The 19,506-nt window shown below is 36.2% G+C and overlaps 1 long non-coding RNA gene across 1 annotated transcript in view; it reads right to left on the reverse strand.

Moving 5' to 3' along the window:
* Positions 1-19,506, reverse strand: part of LOC133091914 (uncharacterized) — a 31,827-nt gene that overhangs the window by 8,535 nt on the left and 3,786 nt on the right. Inside the window, exon 4 of the long non-coding RNA XR_009701001.1 lies at positions 5,630-5,678. This is a non-coding gene — a long non-coding RNA (uncharacterized LOC133091914). The remainder of the gene's footprint in view (positions 1-5,629; positions 5,679-19,506) is intronic.

A 19,506-nucleotide genomic window follows, 5' to 3' on the forward strand; every position in this document is an offset into this window, starting at 1 on the left:
GAGAAGACATATTTGGAAGGCCAGAAAAAAAGAAAATAATGAGATCAGAAAGGACTAATCAGAGAACTAGGAGGAGTCTGAAAAGAATCTCAAGAAGAAAGAAATGATCATCAATGTCACATGCTGCATAGAAATCAGGAAGAATGAGAAAATTCCATTAAATCTGTTGACCAAGATAACTTCAACACACAAAAACCAAAATATAAGATTCTGAGAAATAAACACACGTAAGAAAAAGGAGCTGCAAGTGTAGAGTTTTCCTATTAGAAATCAAACAAGAAAAGATTTAAGAGAACACTATGGAGATGAATTAGGAGAAAGCGCTTTATATAGTAGATATAAAGCATACATGTGTCTTATCGATTTCTGATTTCCTGCCACTTCTTAAAAATTTCTTCTTTCATCACTGGAATATTATAGTGTATGAAAAAAGCCTTCAGATAGGTCTTTTATGGAGTTTATCCCTTTTGTATGTAGGACCTCAGTGATATGATGGATTATTTTCCTTGCCTTGTTACCAGAAAGCCTAAAAGCATGTGTGCATTCTACAACCAAGCACTTTCTCCATTTCTACTTCCTATCAACTCAGGCTTCCTTCCCACTCCATAAATCTTCTTTTTCTAAAGCACCATTTTCTCCATTTCCATAACCTTCCTCCTGAGATTTTAAATTATAATAAAATTTTCACATCTTCTCTAATAACCTCCTTACTTCAAATTCATAAATTTCACACTTTTCCCTCAGGAATTTTCCATACCTCCATTCATCTGTATTTGGATAGTATCTCTTTTTCAAAAGTATTTGCTAAGTTATATTTTCATCACCATACTTGAAATGCACCACATGGAATTTGCAATGCTCTGTTTCTTCTAATTTATATTTCTTTTAACATTTTCATCAATAGTTAATATTAACTACAATTTGAAGGCTTATTCTATGTATTAAACTTTTAATATACTGCTTGACATTCATTGTCTCATTTCATCATCTCTAAAAACCTTTGAAGTGATTGTTTTTATTCTCTCCAATTCACAGATAAAGGAAACTGAGTGTCAGAAAGGTTAGGTCACTCATCCAAAATCACACAGCAACAAAGCAACAGAGCTGGCTCGGAGTTTGTACCCATGTCCATTTGACTCCAATGTTCATCATTTACCTTGTAGAAAATTCTATCTCAATCCTTTTAGTCTTATTTTATAAGAATATCAATTGTCAATTAACGTATTTTCATTATTGGAACATTGCACAAAACAATTAAATTCTCATTAGTGAAAGCAGGCCTCTATCAATTCTGGTTCATCCTAACTCAAAATACTTAAAAGGACAGATTTCAAGAATTGTTTTGTTCCTTCTTCTATCCTCTCTTCACACTTTATCAAGAAGTATCCTGTCTTGCAAGAGACCCAAGTTGTTTTAATGGGTATTTCCCTCCGTCACTCTCCCTTGTTTTTTCCTCTATCTTAATTACTCTGAATTCTTCTTTATTGGTAGATAGCATAAATGTGCATAAGACCACCAAAATTTCAAATTACCCTTAATTTTCGTTAATATTATGATACCCACATCTTCTAGAGTTGATTTTAGTACATATATTCTTTTTTGTCAGATATAATATATATCATATATCTATAACATAAGTATATAAACACACAATTTAATGGTATTAAATTAGCAGTATATATATTAGGTAGCTTTATATTATGTAGCTTAGTGTGAATATGTTAAATTTTTATTTTTATCATATTTTATATGCACATATATATGTAATTTAATGGTACTAAACCAGCAGCATGTTTTATATTAAGTAGTTCTCAAACAATGAATGCATAGATCGGTTTTTTAAAACATTCCTTTTATAACTTTTCTCTCCTTTCTACTTTCACAATTGGAATGCTAGCTATATTCATGTCTTCTCAAACACATTAAAGATCAAAAAGCACAATTACATTTAAAATAAAAGAGGGGACTTCCCTGGTGGCTCAGTGGTTAAGAATCCGCCTGCCAATGCAGGGGACATGGATTCCGTCCCTGGTCTGGGAAGATCCCACATGCCACGGAGCAACTAAGCCCGTGTGCCACAACTACTGAGCCTGCACTCTAGAGCCCGCGAGCCACAACTACTGAGCTCTCGTGCCACAACTACTGAAGCCCATGCGCCTAGAGCCCTGCTCCACAACAAGAGAAGCCACCGCGATAAGAAGCCCGTGCACTGCAACGAAGAGTAGCCCCTGCTCACTGCAACTAGGGAAAGCCCACGCACAGCAAGGAAGACCTAAGGCAGCCAAAAATAAACAAATTAATTTAAAAAAAAGAGTTCTAGAGCCAGAGTGTGTTTGAATGTCACTCTGCCACTTAACAAAACAATAAAAAGAAAAGAAAAGAGAAGATGTCATACCTCTGTCTATGTGATACTTTCTCTAGAACTTCACTGTTCAATACTGTAGCCATTAGCCACACCTGGCAATTTAAACTTAAATTTGAATTAATTAAAATTAAATAAAGTTAAAATTTAGTTTCTCAGTTGCAATAGCCACATTTCGTGTGGCTAGTGGCTACCATTTGGGGCAGAGCGTACGCAGCACATTTTCCAACATCACAGAAATTTCTATTGGACAGTGCTGATCTAAGAAAATTCAACAGATAAGTCAATCTTTAGTATGTCTTGCTATTTTTCTTAAGATTATTCCCCGCCATGAATGAATAAAGAAAATGTAGTATATACATACAGTGAAATACTATTCAGACTTTTAAAAAGAAGGAAATTCTGCAATATGTTACAACATGGATGAATTTTGAGGACATTATGCTAAGTGAAATAATAAGCCAGTCACAGAAAGACAAACGTAGTATGACTCCATTTACATGAAGTATCTAAAACAGTCAACTTCATAGAATCAAAGAGTAAAATCCAGGGGCGGGAGGAATGTGAAATGGCGAATTACTAATCAATAAGCATAAAGTTTTAGTTTAGCAAAATGAATAAGCTCTAGGGGGTCTGCAGTACAACACTGTACCTACAGTCAACAATAACATATTATACACTTAAAAATTTAAGAGGGTAGATCTCATGTTTTTTGTTCTTACCACAATAAAATAATATTTTAGAAAAACATAGGGCTATATCTGGGCATGGTTCTGAGGGAAACAAATGACCGATAACAAATTATTCTCTTACCATTAAAAAAAAATTATCTTCTTTCCTACCTTTTACTTTTTTTAATTGCTAACCCTTAGTCTTTATAAATTTTTCTACTCACTACCACTTTTAAATAACAGTCTTGGAAATATTTTACAATGTAAGATCAATAATGCAAATGTCCTCCAATTCAAAAAGTCTTCCATGACTTTATCTTAAATAAAATAGCCAAGAGATCTTGAACCACTTTTTATTTCCCCTTGCTCCAAAATTTAAATAACAAAACAAAGTAAAACAAGACATCCTAATAGAGTGACCAATTCTTTGCAAACTCCAGTGATAAGGCCACTGTCTGTACAGTGGGTATGGTCCTTTGCTAAGAATTTTGTTTCTAGAGCTGGAAGAGAACTCCTCAATAGCGTGTTACACTTTTTATAGACAGGTCATTATTTCAGCTCCTAAGTCCTATATTTCTACCACTGTCAGCAATTTATAACAGACTTCTGGTTTTTTCCTTGCTTCCCTATTTTCTGAGAAGTTTCAAACCAAAAGAATACACATGTGAAAAGCTGTCATGACAAAAGTTAGGGTTGTAATCTACAGTCATGGACCACACAGAGAATAACTGGCCAACATATACATCAAACCTTTAATCTTGACCTTCTTAGCACACACTCTTTGAGATATCTTTGACAACAAAAAGTTTGTGTCTGAATGTATTTCTATTAGAAAAAAGAGATACATCTTCTACTGTGTCTTTTCTTAATGATTAAAAAGAATTACCAAAACACACACCAAGTATTTTAAATATGAAAACTAGAAAAGGCAGCTAAAACTGTTGAAAGCAGTTGCCCATGGAACAAGACCGGAGTGAGGAATAATGGGCCAAAGGTATATTGTATTCAGTCCTATAAGCCTTTCAGTAGTTTTTTTTTTAATTTATGTATTTTATTTATTTTACTTTTGGCTGCATTGGGTCTTCGTTGCTGTGCGCGGGATTTCTCTAGGTGCAGCGAGAGGGGGCTACTCTTCATTGCGGTGCACGGGCTTCTCATTGCCGTGGATTCTCTTGTTGCGGAGCACGGGCTTTAGGTGCACGGGCTTCAGTAGTTGTGGCTCGCGGGCTCTAGAGCATAGGCCTAGATTTCTTTTTAAAAGCAATTTTATCATTAAAAAAATTATTTGTAAAATGCACATGGTTTAAAAATCTACTGAAGGTCTTCCCTGGTGGCACAGTGGTTAAGAATCCGCCTGCCAATGCAGGGGACACGGGTTCAATCCCTGGTCGGGGAAGATCCCACATGCCGCGGAGCAGCTAATCCCATGCACCACAACTACTGAGCCCTTACATGCTGCAGCTACTGACGCCCACATGCCTAGAGCCTGTGCTCCGCCACAAGAGAAGCCACTGCAATGAGAAGCCCGCGCACCACAGTGAAGAGTAGAGCCCACCACTCGCCACAACCAGAGAAAGCCCACACGCAGCAATGAAGACCCAACGCAGCCAAAGATAAATACATAAATAAATTTATTAAAAAAAAAATCTAGGGAAACAACCTGATTGCCCACCAATTGAGGAACATGTCAATTTTACATATTAGAATAAAATGTGTGAACAATTGAAAAATACATGAATTTGGAAAATATTTGACTTTTGCCATATATCTATATCTATATATATATCTGCCTTTGATTCTATTTACAAAAACATCTTAATTAATGGCTCTTCCTAATTTATTAAGAAGAATATACAATTTTGTAAACTTTTAAAATATTTTAAAAACCGTTTTTATGGATACACACATGTTTAAAAAGGCAAGAAAACACTATGGAAATGATACACACCAACTTTAGAATACTGAAAGTTGAAAAAACTGGAAAAGGTGGGAAGAGGAGACAAGAGAAGGAAGCATAAGGGATAAGAGATAGTTATTGGCTGTGTCTATAAGGATTTATTTTTTAATATCTGTTAAATCTAGGTGGGGAATGTTAAATCTCAGTGGTGGGTGTCATTATTTTCTGTACTTTTCAGTTATTTTGAAGTTTTTTCACTTTAAAAAAAAATTTCTCCTTCCTCATTGTTGAAAGTGTCCTTGGTTTTTTTTTTAAGATTTTCCAACTAAATACACGGTATTCTCCGCTGCTCCTTTTTAGAGAACTGAGGAGAAACTTTAATCCCAGAATTGTAGTTATCATTATTAAATACATGTGCAAAGGCACACATAAAACAACAAGCAATATTAATAATCTGCCCATAAACCAGCCACACTGGTGATACATCAAATGTATATATATTAGCCTCATGCACTTCAGCCCTACTCAAGCCCTTGAACCCTTTTATTTGCTTCCTTTTCCTTGAACTTTGAGAAGAAAATAAAGGTTAAACAAGTATATAAATATTCAAATGTCCAAAATCATGTCAACCTGCATTTTAAAATATGGTCACTGTAAAACAAAGGTTGATTTGATTGAGTAAAGATTTGTGGTACTCACTGTAAATGAATCCCTGTTGGAGAGCAGTAGTACCAGGTGCTGTCCGTGCCTAAGTGAACAAAAAGAGAATCATAATGATACAGTTGAAATTAGGCTGATAGTTTGGGCATTTTCAAATTAAAATGTCATCCAATTTTAACTTTTATATAATCTTCTTTGTGATTTTCCAGTAGCTCATTCTCAGAAAAGCTGCAGGCTACTTAACAGACTGAAGCGAAGAATGAGTGACAGTGGGACCAAGAACACTTACATTTACACAGTTTAAAGGAAGAGGTTTGTCTTTCTCCATTTGTGTAGGTTATATAAATTTCTTCAACTTTTAAAAAACCCACAATTAAAGGTGTGCTAAACATTGTCCATAAATCTAAATTTCATCTAAATTTTCAGCTCTATTTCTATTTTTTTAATTTAATTTTATTTTTTTATACAGCAGGTTCTTATTAGTTATCAGTTTTATACATATTAGTGTATATATGTCAATCCCAATCTCCTAATTCATCCCACCAGCACCACCCCACCACCCCTGCTTTCCCCTGTTGGTATCCATACGTTTGTTCTCTACATCTGTGTCTCTATTTCTGCCTTGCAAACCGGTTCATCTGTACCATTTTTCTAGATTCCACATATATGCGTTAATATACGATATTTGTTTTTCTCTTTCTGACTTACTTCACTCTGTATGACAGTCTCTAGGTCCATCGATGTCTCAACAAATGACTCAATTTCATTCCTTTTTATGGCTGAGTAATATTCCATTGTATATATATGTACCACATCTTTATCCATTTGTCTGTTGATGGTCATTTAGGTTGTTTCCTTGACCTGGCTATTGTAAATAGTGCTGCAATGAACATTGGGGGTGCATGTGTCTTTTTGAATTATGGTTTTCTCTGGGTACATGCTCAAGAGTGGGATTGCTGGGTCATATGGTAGTTCTATTTTTAGTTTTTTAAGTAGCCTCCATACTGTTCTCCATAATGGCTGTATCAATTTACATTCCCACCAACAGTGCAAGAGGGTTCCCTTTTCTCCACACCCTCTCCAGCATTTGTTGTTTGTAGATGTTGTGATGATGCCCATTCTAATTGGTGTGAGGTGATACCTCATTGTAGTTTAGATTTGCATTTCTCTAATAGTGATGTTGAGCACCTTTTCATGTGCCTCTTGGCCTACTGTATGTCTTCTTTGGAGAAAGGTCTACTTAGGTCTTCTGCCCATTTCTTCATTGGGTTGTTTGTTTTTTAATATTGAGCTGCATGTTTATATATTTTGGAGATTAATCCTTTGTCAGTTGCTTCGTTTGCAAGTATTTTCTCCCATTCTGAGGGTTGTCTTTTCGTCTCATTTATAGTTTCCTTTGCTGTGCAAAAGCTTTCAAGTTTCATTAGGTCCCATTTCTTTATTTTTATTTCCATTACTCTAGGAGGTGGGTCAAAAAAGATCTTGCTGTGATTTATGTAAAAGAGTGTTCTTCCTATATTTTCCTCAAAGAGTTTTAGAGTATCCAGTCTTATATTTAGGTCTTTAATCTATTTTGAGTTTAATTTTGTGTATGGTGTTAGGGAGTGTTCTAATTTCATTCTTTTACATGTAGCTGTCCAGTTATCCCTGCACCGCTCACTGAAGAGACTGTCTATTCTCCACTGCATATCCTTGCCTCCTTTGTCATAGATTAGTTGACCATAGTTGTGTGGGTTTATCTCTGGGCTTTCTATCCTGTTCCACTGATCTATATTTCTTTTTTTGTGCCAGTACCATATTGTCTTGATTACTGTAGCTTTGTAGTATAGTCTGAAGTCAGCGAGTCTGAGTCCTCCAGCTCTGATTTTTTCCCTCAAGATTGCTTTGGCTATTCGGGGTTTTTTTTGTCTCCATACAAATTTTAGGATTTCTTGTTCTAATTCCATAAAAAATGCCATTAGTAATTTGATAGGGATTGCATTGAATCTATAGATTGCTTTGTGTAGTAGAGTCATTTTCACAATATTGATTCTTCCAATACAAGAACATGGTATATTTCTCCATCTGTTTGTGTCATCTTTTATCTCTTTCATCAGTGTCTTATAGTTTTCTGAGTATAGGTCTTTTACCTCCTTAGGTAGGTTTATTCCTAGGTATTTTATTCTTTTTGTTGCAATGGTGAATGGTACTGTTTCTTTAATTTCTCTTTCTGATCATTCATTGTTAGTGTATAGGAATGCAAGAGATTTCTGTGCATTAAGTTTGTATCCTGTAACTTTACCAAATTCATTGATTAGCTCTAGTAGTTTTCTGGTGGCATCTTTAGGATTCTCTGTGTATAGTATCACGTCATCTGCAAAGAGTGACAGTTTTACTTCTTCTTTTCAAATTTGTATTTCTTTTTCTTCTCTGATTGCTGTGGCTAGGACTTCCAAAACGATGTTGAACAACAGTGGTGAGAGTGGACATCCGTGTCTTGTTCCTGATCTTAGAGGAAGTGCTTGCAGTTTTTCACCATTGAGAATGATGTTTGCTGTGGGTTTGTCATATATGGCCTTTATTATGTTGAGTTAGGTTCCCTCTATGCCCACTTTCCTGAGAGTTTTTATCATAAATCGTTGTTGAATTTTGTCAAAAGCTTTTTCTGCATCTATTGAGATGATCATATGGTTTTTATTCTTCCATTTGTTAACACGGTGTATCACATTGATTGCTTTGTGTATACTGAAGAATCCTTGCATCCCTGGGATAAATCCCACTTGATCATGGTGTATGATCCTTTTAATGTGTTGTTGGATTCTGTTTGCTAGTATTTTGTTGAGGATTTTTGCATCTATATTCATCAGTGATATTGGTCTATAATTTTCTTTTTTTGAAGTATCTTTCTCTGGTTTTGGTATCATGGTGATGGTGCCCTTGTGGAGTGAGTTTGGGAGTGTTCCTTCCTCTGCAACTTTCTGGAAGAGTTTGAGAAAGATTGGTGTTAGCTCTTCTCTATATGTTTGATAGAATTCACTGGTGAAGCCATCTGGTCCTGGACTTTTGTTTTTGGGAAGATTTTTAATCACAGTTTCAATTTCATTACTTGTGATTGGTCTGTTCATACTTTATCTTTTTTCCTGGTTCAGTCTTGGAAGGTGATACCTTTCTAAGAATTCGTCCATTTCTTCCAGGTTGTCCATTTTATTGGCATAGAGTTGCTTGTAGTAGTCTTACGATGCTTTGTATTTCTGTGGTGTCCATTGTAATTTCTCCTTTTGCATTTCTAATTTTATTGAATTGAGTCCTCTCTCTTTTTCTTGATGAGTCTGGCTAAAGGTTTATCCATTTTGTTTATCTTCTCAAAGAACCAGCTTTTAGTTTTATTGATCTTTGCTATTGTTTTCTTTGTTTCTATTTCATTTATTTCTGCTCTGATCTTTATGATATCTTTCCTTCTACTAACTTTGGGTTTTGTTTGTTCTTTTTGTAGTTCCTTTAGGTGTAAGGTTAGATTGTTTATTTTAGATTTTTCTTGTTTCTTGATGTAGCATTGTATTGCTATTAACTTCCCTCTTAGAACTGCTTTTGTTGCATCCCATAGCTTTTGGATCATCTTGTTTTCGTTGTCATTTCTCTCTAGGTATTTTTTGATTTCCTCTTTCATTTCTTCAGTGATCTCTTGGTTATTTAGTAGCATATTGTTTAGCCTCCATGTGTTTGTGTTTTTAAAGTTTTTTTCCCTGTAATTTATTTCTAATCTCACAGCGTTGTGGTCGGAAAAGATGCTTGATATGATTTCAATTTTCTTAAATTTACTGAGGATTGATTTGTGACCCAAGATGTGATCTATCCTGAAGAATGTTCTGTGTGCACTTGAGAAGAAAGTGTAATCTGCTGTTTTCGTATGGAATGTCCTACAAATATCAATTACATCTATCTGGTCTATTGTGTCACTTAAAGCTTGTGTTTCCTTATTAATTTTCTGTCTGGATGATCTGTCCATTGGTGTAAGTGAGGTGTTAAATTCCCCCACTATTATTGTGTTACTGTCGATTTCCTCTTTTATAGCTGTTAGCATTTGCTTTATGTATTGAGGTGCTCCTATGTTGGGTGCATATATATTTATAATTGTTATATCTTCTTCTTGGATTGATCCCTTGATCATTATGTAGTGTCCTTCCTTGTCTCTTGTAACATTCTTTATTTTAAAGTCTATTTTGTCTGATATGAGAATTGCTACTCCAGCTTTCTTTTGATTTCCATTTGCATGGAATATCTTTTTCCATCCCTTCACTTTCAGCCTGTATGTGTCCCTAGGTCTGAAGTGGGTCTCTTGTACACAGCATATATATATGGGTCTTGTTTTGTATCCATTCAGTGAGCCTGTATCTTTTGGTTGGAGCATTTAACCCATTCACATTTAAGGTAATTATCAATATGTATGTTCCTATTACCATTTTCTTAATTGTTTTGGGTTTGTTTTTGTAGGTCCTTTTCTTCTCTTGTGTGTCCCATTTAGAGAAGTTCCTTTAGCATTTGTTGTAGAGCTGGTTTGGTGGTGCTGAATTCTCTTCGCTTTTGCTTGTCTGTAAAGCTTTTGATTTCTCCGTCAAATCTAAATGAGATCCTTGTTAGTTAGAGTAATCTTGGTTGTAGGTTCTTCCCTTTCAGCACTTTAAATATATCGTGCCACTCCCTTCTGGCTTGTAGAGTTTCTGCTGAGAAATCAGCTGCTAACCTTATGGGAGTTCCCTTGTATGTTATTTGTCGTTTTTCCCTTGTTATTTTTTTTTTTTTTTTTAAGTTTACTTATTTATTTATTTATTTATTTTTGGCTGTGTTGGGTCTTCATTTCTGTGCGAGGGCTTTCTCCAGTTGCGGCGAGCGGGGGCCACTCTTCATCACGGTGCGTGGGCCTCTCACTGTCGTGGCCTCTCTTGTTGTGCAGCACAGGCTCCAGACGCGCAGGCTCAGCAGTTGTGGCTCACAGGCTTAGTTGCTCCGTGGCATGTGGGATCTTCCCAGACCAGGGCTCGAACCCGTGTCCCCTGCATTGGCAGGCAGACTCTCAACCACTGCGCAACCAGGGAAGCCCCCCTTGTTACTTTTAATAATTTTTTTTGTCTTTAATTTTTGTCAGTTTGATTACTATGTGCCTCGGATTGTTTCTCCTTGTGATTTTCCTGCCTGGGACTCTGCACTTCCTGGACTTGGGTGGCTCTTTCCTTTCCCATGTCGGGGAAGTTTTCGACTATAAGCTCTTCAAATATTTTTTTGGGTCCTTTCTCTCTCTCTTCTCCTTCTGGGACCCATATAATGCAAATGTTGGTGCATTTAATGTTGTCCCAGAGGTCTCTTAGGCTGTCATTTCTTTTCATTCTTTTTTCTTTATTCTGTTCCGTGGCATAAATTCCACCATTCTGTCTTCCAGGTCACTTATCCATTCTTCTGCCTCAGTTATTCTGGTACTGATTCCTTCTAGTGTATTTTTCATTTCAGTTATTGTATTGTTCATCTCTGTTTGTTTGTTCTTTAATTTTTCTAGGTCTTTGTTAAACATTTCTTGCATCTTCTAGATCTTTGCCTCCATTTTTTTCCAAGGTTCTGGATCATCTTCACTATCATTATTCTGAATTCTTTTTCTGCAAGGTTGCCTATCTCCACTTCATTTAGTTGTTTTTCTGGGGTTTTATCTTGTTCCTTCATCTGGTACATAGCCCTCTGTCTTTTCATTTTGTCTATCTTTCTCTGAATGTAGTTTTCATTCCACAGGCTGTAGGATTGTAGTTCTTCTTGCTTCTGCTGTCTGCCCTCTGGTGGATGAGGCTATCTAAGAGGGTTGTGCAAGCTTCCTGATGGGAGGGAGTGGTGGTAGGTAGAGCTGGATGTTGCTCTGGTGGACAGAGCTCAGTTAAACTTTAATCCGCTTGTCTGCTGATGCATGGGGCTGAGTTCCCTCTCTGTTGGTTGTTTGGCATGAGGTGATCCAACACTGGAGCCTACAGGCCCTTTGGTGGGGTTAATGGTGGACTCTGGGAGGGCTCACACCAAGTAGTGCTTCCCAGAACTTCTGCTGCCAGTGTCATTGTCCCCACGGTGAGCCACAGCCTCCTCCCGCCTCTGCAGGAGACCCTCCAACACTAGCAGGTAGGTCTGGTTCAGTCTCCCCTGGGGTCACTGTTCCTTCCCCTGGGTCCCAATGTGCACACTACTTTGTGTGCCCTTCAAGAGTCTCTGTTTCCCAAAGACCTGTCGAAGTCCTGCTATCAAACCCTGCTACCCTTCAAAGTCTGATTCTCTGGCAATTCCTCCTCCCATTGCCGGACCCCCAGGTTAGGAAGCCTGACATGGGGCTCAGAACCTTCACTCCAGTGGGTGGACTTCTGTGGTATAACTGTTCTCCAGTTTGTGAGTCACCCACCCAGCAGTTATGGGATTTGATTTTATTGTGATTGCGCCCCCACTCCTGTCTCATTGCGGCTTCTCCTTTTTCTTTGGATGTGGGGTATCTTTTCTGGTGAGTTCCAGTCTTCCTGTCAATGATTGTTCAGCAGTTAGTTGTGATTCTGGTGCTCTCGCAAGAGGAAGTGAGTGGACGTCCTTCTACTCTGCCATCTTGACTTAAACTCCTCTCAGCTCTATTTCTATTAATAGGAGAAGTTGTCAGATAAAAGAACATTAATTTCAGGACCAGTTATTTAGACTCATGTTAATAATGTTTAACACACTGTTCACAGTATACTAAAATATTCTGCTCACAAAACAGAGTTGGTAAAGTATCAGCATCAATCCAGCCTCAGTTGATTTACTGCCTTTCACACAAGAGATGTGTGTATTTCAACCAAAGTCTGAATTAAGTACATACTCGGCAAATGTCATATTTACAAGGTCAAAAACTAAACTCCCTCATCAAAAATGTTAAGGAATGAACATCTTAGAAGTATTTCTTAATAATTCAGGTTCCCAATAATGATGTCTTTAAAATTAGAAATTAAAATTAAATTAGTAGTGTTCAAAGTTGTAACATTAGCAAGTTAAATTGAAGAATTTTAATACTTAATTTCTTTAAATTTTATTATTTACCATACTTGTTCACTTGTAATAATGGACCAAATAATGACACTCAATTTAGCACTATTTGACCTACATGTTTAAGTTCTTATAGTAATGTGTACTATTTGTATTTTTTAAATATCATTTATAGTGACTGGTAAAAATAATAAAGAATATATTTTTTGAAAAAAAATTGTATATGCTTTCTACATTTTTCCATCACTTCATTGATACTCTAAGAAACATCTAAGGCATATGAATTCACACTTTTTAGAAACAATTACAAAAGTGTATCTTAATTTAATTTTTTTCTTTTTTTAATTTTAAAAAAATTCAATTTATTTAAACTAAAAAAAAAAACAGCAAGAAAACCCCAGTTCATCCATTTCTCCCTTTTCCATCTACGCCCCCCCCCCACCTCTGGAGCACCAATCTGTTTTCTGTATCTATAAGCTTAGATTATCTATCTCCCTCTCCATCTTTCTATCAATATAGATAGATAGATAATTTTAGATTCCACATATAAAAGAGATCACTAGGTACTTGTCTTACTCTGCCTGACTTATTTCACTTAGTATAATGTCCTTGAGGTCCATCCATCTTGTCACAAGTGGCAAGATTTCATTCTTTTTCATGGCTAAATAATATTCCATTGTACATATATATCACATCTTCTTTCATCCATCAATGGACACTTAGATTGTTTCCATGTCTTGGCTCTATAAATAATACTACAATGAATATGGGGATATACGCATATATGCATGTGCATATATTTTTTTCAAATTAGTGTTTTCATTATCTTCAGATAAATACCCAGAAGTGGAATTGCTGGGTCATATAGTAGTTCTATTTTTAATTTTTTGAGGAACCTCCATATTGTTTTCCATAGTAGCTCTACCAATTTACATTCCCACCAACAGTATGCAAGGCTTCCCTTTTCTCCACATCTTTGTCAACACTCATTGTTTCTAGTCTTTTTGATAACAGCCATTCTAAAAGGTATGGGGTAATACCTCATTGTGTTCCCAGCATGCTTTTGATATGTAAACTAATCAATCCAGAGCCATACCTCCTTTATCTGGTCATACCACCCAGGAGGCAGTATTCCTCTGCCTTAATCATCCCAGGGCCAGGTAGCAGGTAACTAAGGACCACCTTAGAGCTTACAGCCTGCCAAAATTTTTCAAACAAGCCAAACCTGACCTATTTACAATGCCCTGCGTTGCCTTTCTCTCAGAAAATCCAAGCCTACACGCCCCCCTCACCTCTGCCCCTTCTGGCTCCTGACCCATGCTAGTGTTTTCTCATGTTGCTCTTCATGTTATGCCATGCCTTCTGTTTCCAGGACCTATAAGTATAATAAACTTTGTTTTTCTGAGCTTCCCCTTGGTCTCTTCTTGTGGCTGTACCTGAATGACCATCACAGAACACAGAACATGATGTTTATGTTTCACTTGTTTTCCTGTTTTATACATGCAGTATTATTGCTATAATTGTCCATCAGTATCTAGTCTCTCTTGCTACCTTTTAATAATAGGTAGTATTGCGTTTAGCTGGCCTGTGACTGCCTGGCTAGAGGTGACATTTCCTAGCCTCCCTTGCAGCTGGATGTGGCCCTGTGATTAGGTTTTTGCCCAACTTATCACATAGATGAGAAATAAACTTGTTTTTGTTCATCTAAAAGGCAAAACTGGGAACAGCATCTAGGAAGTATATAGAAGTGAGTTTCAATTAAATATGGAAAATTACTTTCTAACAATGATATTCTTTAGAGGTTACTGCCCTTCCAACACTATATCTTCTTTTCCATCAAAGGTTGGAAAACAACTTTTGCTCCAACAACAAGACGGAAGGAGCAATTTCTAAACTGAATAAAACTTTGGAATATATGGACCTTAATGGTTCTTCCAGCCTTAGTATTCTACAATTCTAAGCCAGATAGGAAAAGAAAAGTTGGGACAAGGGAGAGAAAGTAGGAGGCAGGAAAAAAGAGCCAGACAGAATGAGGCAAAGGAAAGGAAGGGGTAAGGAAAAGGCAACTTTTAGAACCAAGGAATAGATTACTGGGAAATGCATTGAGTACCTAGAAAAAATTTTCTTTAATTATCATTTTTATACAATACCAAATTTCACGTATCCTTACCCTTTTTAAAAAACAAAGAAATAACCACAAAATCTTTCAAACAAATATATTTGAAAATCTAGAGGGCAAGCTCTAGATTCAGAGTATAGAAAAAAATTATGTCCCATGGTTGTGAGATTAATTTATTGGAATTGAAGATTCCTCTTATTCATCATTTATAGTAGTTTTAGACGATTTGATTGATTCATGTTATAATCATGGAGTAATTTACTATCTTAATTTATAACATGACATCTGTTGACATTCGCCATACTTATATTTATATCTGCACTTTACAGATTCTGTCACTTCACAGACATCTTAGTTAACAGTTCCCTCCAAGTTATTAATAAGTTTAATTAAAGCAAATAAGGTAAAGGACTTTGTCACGCTCATCCTTCTACTGTCTCTAGTGCCTAACACAATGCCATTATTATAAGTATGGCTCAGAAATACTTCTATGCAATGATCGTTTATTAGCCCCACTGTGTTGCTGCCAATGCCCTGGGCACTGGAAGCAATGCAGCATGGTGGTTAAGATTGCAGGCTTCCAGGTCAGATGAGTCTGTGTTTGAATCCCTGCTCTGATACTTAGTGTACCTCAGTTTTTTATACCTCACCTGTAAAATGAACAAAATAATAATACTTCCTTCTCAGGTGAAGACAATAAGGTAATATGTACAATATGCTTAGCAGAGCCTGGCATACCGTTAAGTCCTCAATAAATGTTATTTATAAGTCAATCACATAGTATCTATAAAATGATGTCAATAATACAACCATTCATATTATAACCTATGTACTATAATTCACTGAATAAATGTTCCATGAGGAAAGGACTTTTTGCCAATTTTTTTTTCATTACTGTATCTCCAGTGCCTAAAACAATGCCTGGAACATAGTAAGTACTAAAAAAAGTATTTTAAATAAATAAATCAGTAATCACGACATATTTTTCCATTAAAGTAATTTAATTTTCTTTATTACAGGCATTCATTTCAAGAATTATAAACCACATGGACGAATGCTCTATTAAGATTAAGCGAAGCAGGACTTCTAACATATCAAGATAATCTAGTTCCTTCCAAGATCCTGCCTTAGAAAGACAATATAGGCAATAACTACTTACAGTAAAATGCCTACCTTTATATAATATAAATAATAAAATCTTCAAAGTGGCAATAAATGTGGTTGAGTTAATGAAGCATACCATTAAGACATTCAGAGAAGCCTTAACACATAAGAACTTGAAAACCCAAAATGATAAATTCTTGATATTCTTATTACTCTCAGGACTACACAAGACAAATTCTTTTAACAGAAGAAATTAAAATGCTAATGATTTCAATCTTATCTCCCAACAACATACTTTAGTAGTTCCTGATATATGGCAAAATAGCTTATGCACATTTGTTTTTCCATTCAGTCCTCCAGAAAATGTGCCAAAAGGTAGGGTCCCAGGTGGAACAAAAGAAAGAAAACGTGAAGAATTTTAATAACCCATAGGATTTACATTTAAGAACTATATAATGACTGTGCTGGAGATGTGAAAATAAAATGAACACCAAACACTTCTCACTGCCAGATTTTCCTTCTCCCTTTTTCTCAGAACCCTCATTGCCTTTGAAGAACTGCTCCTCACCCTTCAAACTATGTGGTTCTGGCAGGGCTGGCAATGACAGTGTCACAGCCTCCTTACATACTGAAGCAGGAAGAAGAAATCTGCTTCCTTTAAGGTGGCTAAGTTAGGACTGTTGTAAATTTCCAATTGCCTGAGTCACCTCCCTCACCACCACCTCATAAAGGAAGCCCCTCTCTATAGGAGGAAAGAACAACACAGATACACATAGATGTGGAAAGGATTTAGAGGTGAATGGGGGGGAGGGGTAGGACATGGAGGTGTAAGAAGAGAAAAGAGCAAGAGAGAAATACTTGTTGTCATCACCTCTAATCTTTGGATTGAGGCAAACTGAAGTAGGGCAGCTAGTTCACCTCTGATCTTCTGAAGTATCTGAGCCAACAATTCTTTCTTTCTGCTCAAATTTCCTTGAGTTGTATTTCTTTCACTTATAAATAAAAGAATTCTGATGAATACAGGAGACTTTCAATTTACTTAGTCACAGAATATCTAGAGGCACAGTATAAATTTATAAATCAAAATATTTAAAGTCTTATAAATACTCAAGATTTTCGACTTGTTTTCAACTTTTGTTTTCTATTTTTAATGTTTTATGCATTTACATGATTAAAACTACAAAATATTTGGGTTTTACTCATTGAAACTATTCTCCTCGAGATGTGAATGTCCACACAATTAATAAGAGTGAAGAAAATAACTGATTCATTTTGAAGAAATTATCTTAGCAACTCAAGTTAATATAGTTATTATCAACAGAAGCAGCACAGGGACTAAAGAGCACGGACTTTAAAAACCAGACTTCTTGAATTCAAATTTAGACTCTGTTACTTACTAGCTGTGAAACCTTGGTTAAGTTATTCAACAGATATGTTTCCTCACCTGTAAAATGTTATTATGGTATGGCTAAAGGATTTAACATGTGAAAAGTGCTTAGAAGAGCATTTGACACAATGTAAGCATTGTGTAAACTAATGTAAGCATTGTTGGTCATTATTGCTGCTTCTGTTGTTATCTAAAACAACTGATGCTCAATTAGCAGATCTCAGGTTTCACCAGCATGACTTGGCAAAAACAATACCGTGCTTGAAAACGCCTCATTGACTGGCTTATTTTATCATCTCACACTTTGCTTCAAAGAAAAAACATGAGGATCAGAACTGCCCGATAGATGCACAAAAGTTCAGGTGTACACATCCAAATTGATGAAGTATTTTAGCAATGTTAGTAATGCCAAAGCCAAGAATAGCATGGTGGTTTCCCTCTGCCACTTACCCTTTTTCCTCTAAGGGAAAGGAATGCAATGGAAAGCAAAGTATCTGACTGGGAGCTTGGGACTTGAGACAGAAAGAACCTAATGCTGATTGCTTCTGCGTGTTTTCTATGACAATATGATAATATGTTCAAAAACAATGTTTGCCCTGTGATTCTAGAGATCTCATGCTCAAATATGCAGACCAGGCATGCACTGAAACTATGAGAAGCACTCTGAGTGTAAGCAGTTAAATTCAAAATTGTAAAAACACACTGTAAGTAAAGAAACGGAAAAACAAAACCAAAACAAACAAGCAAACAAAAAAGACCAACCTGCTGGTCATATTCAGCTATTTAGATGCCTGGTTATACACTCAAAGGTGAATAGTGACTTCATCTGGGTAGTAATATTACAGTTGATTTTTATTTGTGTACGTGCCTTTTATTATTTCCTAAGTGTTTCACAATGTATATGATTTCCTTTTATCATCAAAGGAGAAACGTACACAAAATATGTGATTTTTTTAAAAAAAGTATAGGTTCAGTGACTCAGCTACACCTAACTGAATTTGCTAATTTGTTGCATCTAAGAAAATCATAAAACAAGCTTTGTGATAAGAGGACAGAAATGAATAAGCACTTTAAGGAACAACTTTTACCAAAAGAAAGAGAGAGAAATCTGTGGGTGAGGTTAATTTGAGGAGGTGAAGTACATACTTAGATGACTGGCTGTCACAGAGGAAAGTCCAATATAGCATTTTCACCAGGCAAAATGTGAAGGGATTCAAATAGACTGAATGTGGTAAGTGCTTTTTAAGTGTGATAAAATTGTATTTAACAATCCAAAATGACTGTCTAAAGAATTCTTTCTTTCTTTAAAGCTATAGCCATGCAGTTTGTCTCTAAACCATAATCCTTGACTGAGCATCTTTACAGATATCAATATTGTTTGCCCAGCACAGTAAGGGCCAGAAGAATCCATACACCCTTGTCTGGACTTTGTGTAGAAATGGGTGATGCCCTGGATGGAGTTAAATAGATGGCTTTAAATTTTAAAAGTTTAAAGTTTAAAACAAATGCTTTGGAACTCAGAACTCATCACATTAGGAAGTTACCTTCTAAACTTTGTTTGCTTGTTAACTCAAAGACAAAGTCTATAAAATGTAAGGGGTGTGTGTGTGTGTGTGTGTGTGTGTGTATGTGTGTAAAGAACTTACTTAGTGGAGTTGAACTAGAATCATAAGTATCCTAAAAAAACATTGGGTATCAGAACTACACTAGAAGCTCTCTATGATTTTGAGACCTGTGAGACTAGTTTCATGAAAAAACACCAATCATGATGAATTTAAATCAGGAAGTGGGTCAGCCTTAAGGAAATATCATATTCTCAATCACCTGTGTGATTCTGTATTTCAGTGGAAATGCACTGTCTACCTACTTTAACGCTTCTAACTTCGTATGAGGTCTACAATAATAAATATGGGTGGGACTCATGCATATTTTTCAAACCAAATAGAATGAGAGTTTAATGATTTTTTTTAACATCTTTATTGGAGTATAATTGCTTTATGAATTTAATGATTTTTAAAACTATTTGGAAAGTTAGCCTAAAGCAGTGAGCAGCTTGTGTATATTAAAAGAGAACTTACAGGGCTTCCCTGGTGGCACAGTGGTTAAGAATCTGCCTGCCAATGCAGGGGACATGGGTTCGAGCCCTGGTCCGGGGAGATCCCACATGCCGTGGAGCAACTAAGCCCGTGTGCCACAACTACTGAGCCTGTGCTCTAGAGCCTGCGAGCCACAACAACTGAGCCCACGTGCCACAACTACTGAAGCCCGCATGCCTAGAGCCTGTGCTCCGCAACA

The sequence above is a fragment of the Eubalaena glacialis genome, chromosome 5 (assembly GCF_028564815.1).
Source record: "Eubalaena glacialis isolate mEubGla1 chromosome 5, mEubGla1.1.hap2.+ XY, whole genome shotgun sequence".
Lineage (NCBI taxonomy): Eukaryota > Metazoa > Chordata > Mammalia > Artiodactyla > Balaenidae > Eubalaena > Eubalaena glacialis.